The 11181-nt window shown below is 39.5% G+C and overlaps 1 long non-coding RNA gene across 1 annotated transcript; it reads left to right on the top strand.

The window, feature by feature from the left end:
- Window positions 1-215: 215 nt before the first annotated feature.
- LOC112989966 (uncharacterized) lies at window positions 216-2191 on the top strand. The gene is made up of 2 exons (XR_010389597.1): window positions 216-385; window positions 1438-2191. It is a non-coding gene; the product is annotated as an uncharacterized LOC112989966 (long non-coding RNA).
- The last annotated feature ends 8990 nt before the right edge of the window (window positions 2192-11181 follow it).

Genomic DNA, 11181 nt, shown 5'->3' with positions numbered 1-11181 from the left:
GACAGTAAAGAGCAAGACTGTAGAACATAACGAGGAGTCCCTTCAACTTGCTGGTCCAATCAAATAGATAGATGGAAAGACAACACTTGAAAGTGTTCCTGGGGGATGAGGGTGGATAGTATCAAAACTTTTTACCTCTTCTTAAAATCTCCACAAATATGCTGGAATGAATCCTCTTCCATTGCCAAGATTTGCTGCTTTGTTTTTCAGCTGAGAATCTGCTTTGGTGAAAACTTGCTGCATCTCGTCATTTCAATTTCCTGTGAACTTCTTTTGGGATTCAAAAAATTATAACATAAACATGAGAAAAGTGGAAGAAAAGGGACTGACACACATATATGTGTAAGGAAACAAGTCCATGAAATCCATGTAGATAAAAGAGAAGGTACTGGAATTCATGATGGTCCTTCCTTTCCAAGATTTTATTTAACAAAGGTAGAATGACAACCGCACAACATACATAAAGGTATTATCTATCTTCCATATAAGATATTGATATGACTCAGGTAGGCATTTATCAGGAAATACTTCAAGAATTGAATAAGCATCAAATAATTAATGATACAAAAAAGAAGTAAAAATGGGACCTCCACTTAGATTTCCCATGTGATTTGTTTAAAAGGGAGTCAAAAGAGTGATAATTGGACTCAAAAGAGTGTGTAACAGAAACAGAAGGGTATTTTGAGATGCTAGCTTTAAATGGTATAGTGTTAGACTGTGAGGTTAGTTACAGCAGAGTAAATCTGAAGTAAATCCATTGACATCAAATCAAAGCCAGTCACTGAAGTCAGTTACTCTGGATTTAGAGTGTCGTGACTGAGATTAGAATTTGGTCCATGCAGTTTTGATAAGGTCACTGTATATACAGGAAAATAGAAATCAAGACAGCAGAGTGCAGTGAAAATGAGTTGATAAATAGAATGGAAAAGTTTACATATGAGGAGAGAATTACTTAGTCTTGGAAGAATAATAAGGATGATTAAGAGGTGACATGACTGAGGTATTTAAACTAGCTGAAGATTATTATAAAATTAAGCTTGATGATCTATTTGAGTTTGTTGAAGAGACTAGAACTAGAGGATTTAGGTTTAAGTAAAGTGGGAATATATGTAAGAAGAATTTAAGGAAGTACTATTTTACAGAAACTGATAAAAAGATGGAAGGTACTTCAAATTCAAAAGTTAGAGACATGCCACATTAATATTTAAGCAAATACAGTAAGACTATCTGCAGCCTAATACATTTAAGTGGTATCAGTCAGTTTTGTGCTTGGAAATAACCAATCATCTTTCACAGAGAGTTAATTTTGACTGATTATTTCTTCCCCTGAATATCTAGATCAAATCAAAGGGATAGAGCTTAAAGCAGCATAGTTCTTTGGAGTACTGTCATTTTTCACTAGGTGAGAATCTGATCTTTTGCTTTTCTTTCTTTCAGCAAGACTGGCAGACTAGCAGGCCTCAGGAACGTGGTAGCACATAACAGCAGGATGGCATGAGGAAGCTTACATTTCTGTTGTCCATACATAACCTGTTTGGTGGGTAATTAAAGGATTTTAATCTCCAGCACAGCCAATCTGGCACCTTTCAAAAACTCAAATTGGCAGGAGCTGAAGAAGAAAAAGAAAGAGCACTCTTAATTCTCATTAAAAGAGAAAAAAAAATTATGTGGAAAAGGTAAATAAGTCTTATGAACAGTGTATCATTTGTTTTCTGTGACTGAATCACCACTGAAAAAGATAAAGCTCAGCCTAACGCACCATCTCCAGTGACCCTTTTAAAATCAGGACACTGAAGCTCATTTCAAAATGAGATCCGATTTTAACAACTGTTAGAAGAAAGAGGGCATAGGAATGAAGGAGTGATCTGGAGGGTATGCAATCATGAAGATGAACCTTTCTGTGACGTGTTTGACTACCTGTGGAGCACCATTCATGCTTCTCCAAGCCCTAAAGTGAATTCTTCATGATGCAGAGGCCTTTCCAGACTGACAGAAAGGCAAGAGAAGTCATCATGTTAACCACAGTTATGTGTATAATCTTCTGCCTTCCCCAACACCTGCAGCTCTGCTAAAAATCTGCTTCTTAAGTAATTTATTTCCATGAGGGGAAATGATGAGAGAGCCTAATCAGTGCTGTACATCCCTGAAAATCAAAAGATAAATCTGGAAAAAATCAAATAAAGAAATGACCCAAAGGTTTACTTCCATAGCCCCATCTTGGGTCTTCTTTTCACCCCATTTTCCTTTCTTTCGCAACCCTACAAACCTTACGAATGGGATCAATCAGGCTAAGAGAAAGTCTTAAATCTGTTTAAGGGATGGCAACAGGAGAGTATGTTAATATTTTACCTTTATTTTTCTCCCTCGTATCAGACTATATTACAAGCCTCAGTTGAAGTAGTAAGATAGGCATTTGTAAAATCTTGGTCTAGTTCAATTCCTTGAGGATCATCTTTTAGCTCAGACTGCAGTGCCCCAACATTGTCACTGTAAATATATTACATGCACCATGCTGGAAAGGTTTTCCAATAAGAACTTCATCAAGGGGTGCTTTTCCATCAGGTCCGTTCTGGCAGCAGGCTGAGGCTGAATTTCCTCAGGGTACAAACAGTCTAGAGTCCATTGCTCGTGAGAAATTATTCATAATCCATTAAGCTATCAGCTCTCTATAATCTATTTCAAAAAGTGAGAGCAAACCTGCCATTCATACACAAGGGAAGGGCAATAAATAGCACGGTGCCATGCATCCTAGCCTCACAGAGGGACCTGCAAGGCAGGCAGCAAAATGTAGGAGATAGGTGGAATTTCAGGTGATCTGCCACAACCTTTAGTGTTTTTCAAGTGTGTTCTGTTGGCTATTTTCTGCTGCCCCATTCAGGGCTGGATGCAACCCATTTTATTTTAAGCAGTTAACTGAGTGTCAGAAGCAAAGTTGCTCTAGATTTCCCACACAGCTGATGAAGAAAGTTGACTGTCTTCATAGGGAAGTTTGATCTTGGGTAAACTGCAAGGCAGATTGCCCTGTAGACATGTACATGTCCGGGCCATACAGAAAGACTATGGTGGCTGCATTTAGAAATTAAATATCTTAGTTACATTCCTAGTTAAATCCCTTAGTGTTTAAGTGATTGTGAGTTCCAGGCCTAAGGCACCTAAGTGTTTTGATAAATTGTATAGTGCAGGTTTGTGAATTTGACTCCTGAAACATGGCAGCTAAAATTAGGCCTAATGAGACTGAACAATACATTGCCAAGCCCCATTGTGACTCTTTCACAGGGTCACAGAAGCTGTTAATTGGACTCATCCCACTCACAACGTAGGTTATTATGCTAGTCATTGTAACATCTTGCTGGGTGTTTTTAGTTTCGTTTCCTTGAAGAAATAAAACTATGTGGGCTGGCTGGCTGGCTTTCTCCACCCTTGAGTAACTTTCCCCAGAATAACCCCACTGACTGATTTCAACCACATACAAAATCATAAAAATGCTTACGTTCCAACATATCTATGAAAATGTATGAGTAGAGAAGACCAAAGCTGATGCCTCCACTGAAGAAAAAAGAGACAGAAGTCAGTCATTATCCACTTCATTTGTCAATGGCCAACTGGACAATCAATGCATGTGTTGCCACAGCATGTGCTGTTTTCTGCTCAAGGGGAAAATAGAGGGTGGGAGAAGAATCTACTAAATTGTGCTGGGCAAGGGAAAGTTTAGGGGACAAAAGATTTTTATCTTCCCGTACACTGGAAGCCAGGCTGAATTTGTTCCTTTACTTATAGAACAACTTATTTTTCCAATGTGAGTGTGGTAGATGTGACTGTTTCTCTCACCATTTTTTTTTTTCAGCTAGCACCTAGTAGGCAAATGTAGGAGGAACTTGTAATTGCCTAAATTGAAAGATTTACCTTTTATTTTACTTGGTTGAGATTATTTTTGGGTTTGTCTTTAATTACAAGGCAGCAAATGCATGTTTCTTTAGCTCCACTTCCGCACAAAAGTATTACAGACTGGTTAAGTCTATTTCTGTGTAAGCTGGGAAGATGGCAAAACCAGTTTTAGGGGCATACTTTATAGATCAAAAATGCCCCTGCATTTGAGGCATAATGCAGAACTAGTACAAACTCATTTGGCCAACTCACACTTGTTTGATATATTTCAAAAGGGTAATTTTATGCTGGATCAGCTATCATATGTCCTTCTGCAGCCACCACTGGGCCAGGATAAACACTATACTGCATGCTCTGGTTAATTTAACATAAAAACCATATCTTAGCCAGATCACATTTTGTACAGAGGAAGATCCAGTTGTGCACAGATCTGGTATTAATGAGCACAGAACCAAGCTTTAAGCTACAGCTTTCCTCTCTATGTAACTAATAAACGGAAGCCAAGTGCAAGTTACTGGTTATATGTTTCCTCTGATGCTAGCCAGTTTCCCATATTCGGTTAAACTACATAAACATTTTAGCACTATATCCATATGCATCTCAGTTCCCATTACGTTATCCCAAATATTGCAGTGAGCCTGCTTTACTCCCAAATGATTATACATAATGGGCAATGTCTGGATGGAATGGTGCTGCAGGGATTGTGAGCAAATGAGCTGTCTCGAACTTACAATGTGGGACTGCTCTACCGTTAACAGAATCTTCTGACATTATTCCAGGCAGTGAGATTATTAAGTGTCATAGGGCTAAATAGGAGAGGTCATTCAATGGAAATATCAGCAAACTCAGTCATAAAAAGCATAGTACCAAATGTTCTATGTGACATTAGCCCATCTCTGCCATAAATCTATAGAAGATCTGTTTCCAACTGGCATGTAAAATTATATATTTTTTTATATGTGGCATGGTAAAACAATGCCACCTCTGTGCATAACAGCCTGCAGTGGAAAAGGCTTGCCTTGGCCCTTGGCTTGCTGCAAGAAAGGGGGAAGAAGGCATCTTAATAATACAAGTAAAAAGGAAACTGGATAGTTTAAAGGAAATATGGGTACTAGGTAGCTAGCAAGACAGATTTTAAGAATATTCATACAGAAAAGCTGAGACATCAGGAAGGGTAGCCCATCTTTCTTTTCAGATCAAATAGCCTGAAATTATGTGTATATATAAGTATTTAAGGGAAACAATTTTGTGGAAGGCAGAAGAAGCCATAATCCCAAAATATCAAACCTGATATCTAACCTCTTCTCCCTGGACTTCAAAGAGGCAACTTCAGCCCTTAGTGAAGCCTGATTTCGATTTATGAAATAGGCTTTGTGCTTGAGGGAATGGGAACAAGAAATTCTCTGAGATGAATTTAACCCAGCTGGGTCATGTTGGATAACAAAGATAACTAGACCAAGCAGTGCTTCCATCTCAAAAGAGTGCAGCCCTTTCCCTCAATCCACCGAATGAAGGATTAAGAAAGACCAACACAAGGCTAAATAGGATCTCATGGGCAAAATACTGGATTATAAATCAGAGATATTGGGACTACTTGCTTTATCATCAACCTTCAAAACCTCTTGAATCTGTTGCTTCACACTTGGCTGCCCATGCTTACCCACACCCATTTCTTCATATTTGTTTGTAGAGTTTCTAGCACAATGGGGCCTACACGCGCTGCTGTAATCAAATAACTGTAATAGTGGCATGGGACAGCATAAAACCAAGAGTGTGTGCAGGAGAAAAGAAAACGTTGCATTCTGATGGTTTATTCCACAATGAGATAGTATTTCATGAAATTAACTTATGAAACATTTGGAAGGATTGAAAAGGAAACTTTTTTTTTTTTTTAACTGAGATATGCTGCTGTCAGATATTACTGAGGCAAATACTTTTAAAATAACATTATTGAACTATCAAAATGGTTAACTCGTATGCACTCATCCCCATCTGTAAACAACTGTCGGTGTGAAACGTGCCGTGGAATTGAAAGCATTACATTTTTTAACAGTCAGAAGGATCTGCCATTAAAAGGATGTAACAGACTCCGTTCTTATTTGCCAGTATTGCTTTGGAAACGCAGATGAAAGAAAGGATGCCTTTATGGTTAAGAAAAAGGATTATGCCTACAATGCAGGAAGTTCAGATCCCAGCCTAGTTCCCTGATGCCCGCGTGACCTTGAGCACGTTTAAGCTCATCTTCTCAGCAGAGGTGCCTAAATTCCCCTAAGGAAGGCACTGCCACAGGATGCCCCCGGGGCCAGAGGTGCGTTACAGGTCCAGAGAGGGCATAGGCTCATGCAGAGAGGCTATCCTTTAAACACCATGGTCTGAATGAACTGGAGGCTTTCAAAACTCATCGAACCTCTGACTACAGAAACTGAAAGGATATACCAAGGAAAGATTTCTTCATAGCTGCTTTTTTCCTGCACTTTCCTAGGCTTTCATTACTGCCTCTGCCAGAGACAGGATACTTGAAAGGTTGTTCTTCTGCTGAGGAGCAGTTGCTTTTCCATTACAGTTATGTTTTGATATAGATGATTCAGTGCAGGTCTCAGATTCAGATCTCTGCAGGTCTGTTTCTGTCATCCACTCTTTGTCTGTCTTGACTAATTCAGCTGTAAGTTTGAACCCCCACCCCACTGGTTTATGAGAGTTTTGCCATTAACTTTAGCGAGCAATGATTTTCTTTTACATTCTTTGAGCCTGGGACTGTCTCTTACTGTATGCATGCAGTGTCTCGCTCACTGGGGTGCTGAAGTCAGTTGGGACTGCCAGATGCTACTGTAATGCGAATAAATGTTGGTATACATGGGGAAAGAAGGGAGAACGGATATGTTTTCTTTTAACCATTATATAAAAATCCTCTCAGACTTGAAGGACTTCAAGATACTACATTAAAAACAGCCTTTTTATTATTTTTTGCAGGATCTCCAGCATTTTTCATGTGCAGACTGAGGGCTAACAGCTCTTCATGGTATTTACAGGAAAAATGCATAGTGCTAAATAATCGCCACATGCCGTGGGAGGAACTTCTGTTTTTAATAAAACCAATCTGGTCTGGATCAATGATAAGGGGGCATAATTTCTTCAAATGGGAAGCCAGCTCTTTGAAAGGAATCTTACAGTCTACATTAATCTCAGATCAGGGTCTGCAGGGTAAGCAGAAATCAGAGGCCTGGCCGGTTTTATGAATAAAGAGTATTGTCCCTGTCTGAGGGAAAATTCTGGCAAAGACATTTTACTGAGAGAAAGAAGAAAGGTTTTGGTGAACAGGACAGAGGGCTCTGGCGTGTGGGGGGCTAATTGCTGCTCTCCCCTTATGTAGATGCATAAGCATTCATTCAAGAGTCTATTTGCTGGCTGATTAGGGAATGATTAAGAGGATCCTAGCTCTTGCATTAGGACTCTCCTTTTTCAGGGAATGAATCTTGCCAGTCAAAAGGCAGGGAGCAATAACTGAGCAGAGTACCTACCCACATCGCAGCTGCCTCTAGCACTGCTAAAGCCATATAACATACATGATCACCTCTGTTCCCTGCTGGCAGCCCCTCAGCTTTTCTTTCTGCTGCCTGCATGTGTGTGGGTGGCCCACTGCAGTTGAGCCAAGCCCCACTGATACCAGTGGGGTTTTCTCTGGTCACAGTGATCCTCCCATAACCAATAAGTAGCAGGACCGAGGCCATGTTCTTCTCTCCTCTCTGCTACATCTCTATCTTGCCGCAGGATCGGCTCTCTAGTCTCTCATCTACTGTTGCTGCAGAAACAGCCTCAGTATTCTCCACCCTGCATTTCCCTCCACGATACAATAAATCTAATCTTACTGTCCATTATTTCTGTAATTAATGCATTGGTGCATGACAAATTGCTAAACAGAGGAAAAACAGAGACTTGTCTTTGGATTGTATGGATCCCAAACATAAATGACAGGGAGGAGAAGAAAAAGACAGCAGGTGTCCAGACAAACCAATTGTTGTCACCGGACTGAAGGACGACATTCAAATGCTAGCCACCGCGATCGGCTCATTTTAAGCAGCTGTCCAGTTGGACAGCTACATTCACTGTAAGCAAAGTGGCTTGCAACAAGAAATGCTTTTACTTGCAGTTCACTTTCCCAAATATTACAGGTGAACCAAATCACGTGGGTTATCCTCAGTCCTATTAGAAACAATAACAGCAAGTGCTTATATAGTGCTTTTGTCCCACTGATCTTAAAGCACTACATAAACTCTAAGCATCCTTCTTTTACAGTTAAGGAAGAACAGAGAAGTGATTTACTCAAGGTCACAACACAAATCAGCAATACCTGAAGAACAGAGCTTACGTTTCCTGATTTCAGCTCTACAATCACACCACTAGATCTCAGTTGCACCTCTGGGAGGAGGGGAGAAGGGACAGGCACTTACCAGCTGATTTCATTTTGTGTAAAATACATGTGCATAGAAACTTAGGAATGAAAAAGAAAACAATTTTGCCTTAATTTTATGACTGCTTTGGCCCAGTTTTCTACAGCTGTAAATGCATGTACTGCAAATGCTACCCTGGTTGTGTGCTATTACATGTTTCAAGCACCGGGTTGTCTAAAAGGGTATCAGATTTTTCCAGTTTCTGCTATGGATGTGACCACCAGGAAGATGAAAATTTCCACAGTGTTGGAAAAACAGGCAAACAAGACATATAGCCAACCATAATAATTACTTTTTGGCAAAGCGCTTAGTGGAAAAATTCCCTTTGTCATTGTACAAACAATGCACGTGCTCCGATGAAACAGTGTCAGAGTGTTTCTCATAAACATATGCAGCATTTCCTCTTCAGAAAGGTCAAGTAAAATAGCATCTATCAAGAGGAGCATTTAGAAGCAACCCACCTGTTACTTCCAGCCAACATCAACTCACAGAAATGATGCTACTGTATCTTGGGGAAAGACAACAGGTTCTCTGTCTGCGGTGGATCTTTACAGCGTAAGAGAAGAACACAGTGGTTGAAATTCACAATCCATTACTTTAAACTAGCTTTGTGAGGCCCATTAAAGTCAGTAAAGATAAATCATTGGGGTTTGGATTAGCTCCCTCAATGGGAGTATTGAAAAGATACATGCTAGTGTATCAATGGAAGGAGTCTTTTAAGGCTTCCTACAAGATCCTTCCACTTAGAGGACTTCATTTTTGAAACAGGAGTTATTATAATAAATAGATATCTTTCTACAATGTATGGTACAGCTCATTCGAAAGTTGTGGGTTTGAAGCAGGCATGGCTGGATAAAATTTTTCAGTCTGTGTTGTGTAGGATGACAGACAATATCGTTATAATGATCCCTTGGACTTTATTAACCACAAATCTACACAGCACCTTTCAACCTGTGATCTGTGGATCCGTGAGGATCTGTAAATGAGATCTACAGATATGGGAAAGATGACGTTAAAAAGCAAATTCATATTCACTATACAGCATACCATGGCTGTGAAATTTCTACAGAAGAAAGGGGCACACCACCAGGGGAAAATGCTTACGGGTCTGCCAATAAGGAGAGATTAGCTATCGAGGACCTGCAAATAATGACTCCCAAGCAAATGAAACTTTGATCTTTCATTCGGTTCTGATCTAGACATTAAAAAAAATAAGAACAACCAAAATATCTTCTGTGAAAACGACTTCCTCAGAATTCATTCAAATTTTCAGTCTCTCCTTACTACTCTGAAACACCTCTTTGATATGAGAGCCATAAATATATATACCAATACATATATTTATATATATGTGCATGTGTGTGTATATATATGTCTTTTGAAGAAGGAAACCTTTAGAAATCTGCAGTCAAAAGATATTGAATAGTTGAGAGGAGAACTATGTGAGGGTAGGTAAAGAACAAACAGTACTGAAAGGTTTCTGAGTGACTATAATGAATATGACAAATGGAAAGGACCACTGAAATCTGAAGTCTCACAGAAGAGAAGTTTAATATGCAGGTCATCAGAGAGAGGAGGAAGAATTGGACAACTTGAAGGGCAAATCATGCTAGAATTCTGTGCAAGCCACTGAGCACAAATGACAAATACACCCAGAGACAACACTCATGTGCACAAACACACTGTATAATCCCAGACACTGTAAGAAACATGTAAACATTCAGGCTTGCATTTGCATACATTCTGAAAATGCTAGAGGACGTTTTTGCAAGCTATTATTTAATTTATTCACAAGGTCGATTTGGAAACAGTGTTCAAATGTTTTGGAAATACGTCAAGAACATCGTTTTATTTCATGGTATTGTGGTAGCATCTCATTATATTAGCCTAATATGAATGCAGCACAATGAAAAAGCTATTGTGATGGTATTGTACTAGGCTAAATAGATAGAATGTTATTACAGTACTGTAAAAGGAAAGATTTATAGGTTAGCATTTGCATTTATGAGTAAGAACAGCACATGCAGCTACACACTTGGCTATTTGGACTCCCAAGGAAACTAAACCTTTTGTTATATTCAGAGTAATCAGGCATTTGAGTAGTGAACAACCCTGCTATTGCTGGAAAAAGCAGCAGCAAGGGAGAATAGATGTGTTGACTCTGCTTCTGGACCAGTTTCTTCTGCCACACTCCCCAGAGGTTTTATTCCCTTTCAACAAGAGCATCAGGATCCCAGACAGAATAGGATCCAATTGCACATCAAAGCAGCCTTTTTCTTCAGGATGGACAAGGGGCACAATTTTAATTTCTACAGAAATGCAGCCAGCAGAGAAACAAAACTACCTTGTATGAACTGAGGAATGTGTTCGCCTTCTCCAGGATATTTTCCACTGTGATTAGAGGCAGAGGTGATAGAGGAGAGCTGAGGGGATTTCTGTGTTTCCTTACTAGAAACATTTTGCCAACTATGAGTGGTTTTCAGTAGGGCATCCCTTCAGCCTCCTCTATCCCTTGCTGAGTTTGGATTGATGAGATCTATGAGGTTTCTATTTAAAGCAGACAATCCCTGTTTGCTTTCAACTTAGGTTAATAAATATGATCTGGAGAGGAAAAAAAGTACTGAGAGACAGATCCTCAGCATTGTAATCATCACAGTTGTGCTGAATGGAATGAAACTACACTGATTTATATCATTGAAGGCTCTGGCCCAATACCATGAACGTACCTTTTTAAACCATTTTTGTTAAGTATGTCTCCATGCTAGGAACATTGCTAGTGTCTCTTGAAAGATTTGACATTGCAGTGATAATTGCTTCCAGCAGGAAATCTAATATAATAATGAGCAGC

This window comes from Dromaius novaehollandiae, chromosome 5 (genome assembly GCF_036370855.1).
Source record: "Dromaius novaehollandiae isolate bDroNov1 chromosome 5, bDroNov1.hap1, whole genome shotgun sequence".
In the NCBI taxonomy this organism is placed as follows: Eukaryota; Metazoa; Chordata; class Aves; order Casuariiformes; family Dromaiidae; genus Dromaius; species Dromaius novaehollandiae.
Note: the sequence above shows the minus strand (reverse complement) of the source record. Positions and strands in the feature narration are given on the sequence as shown.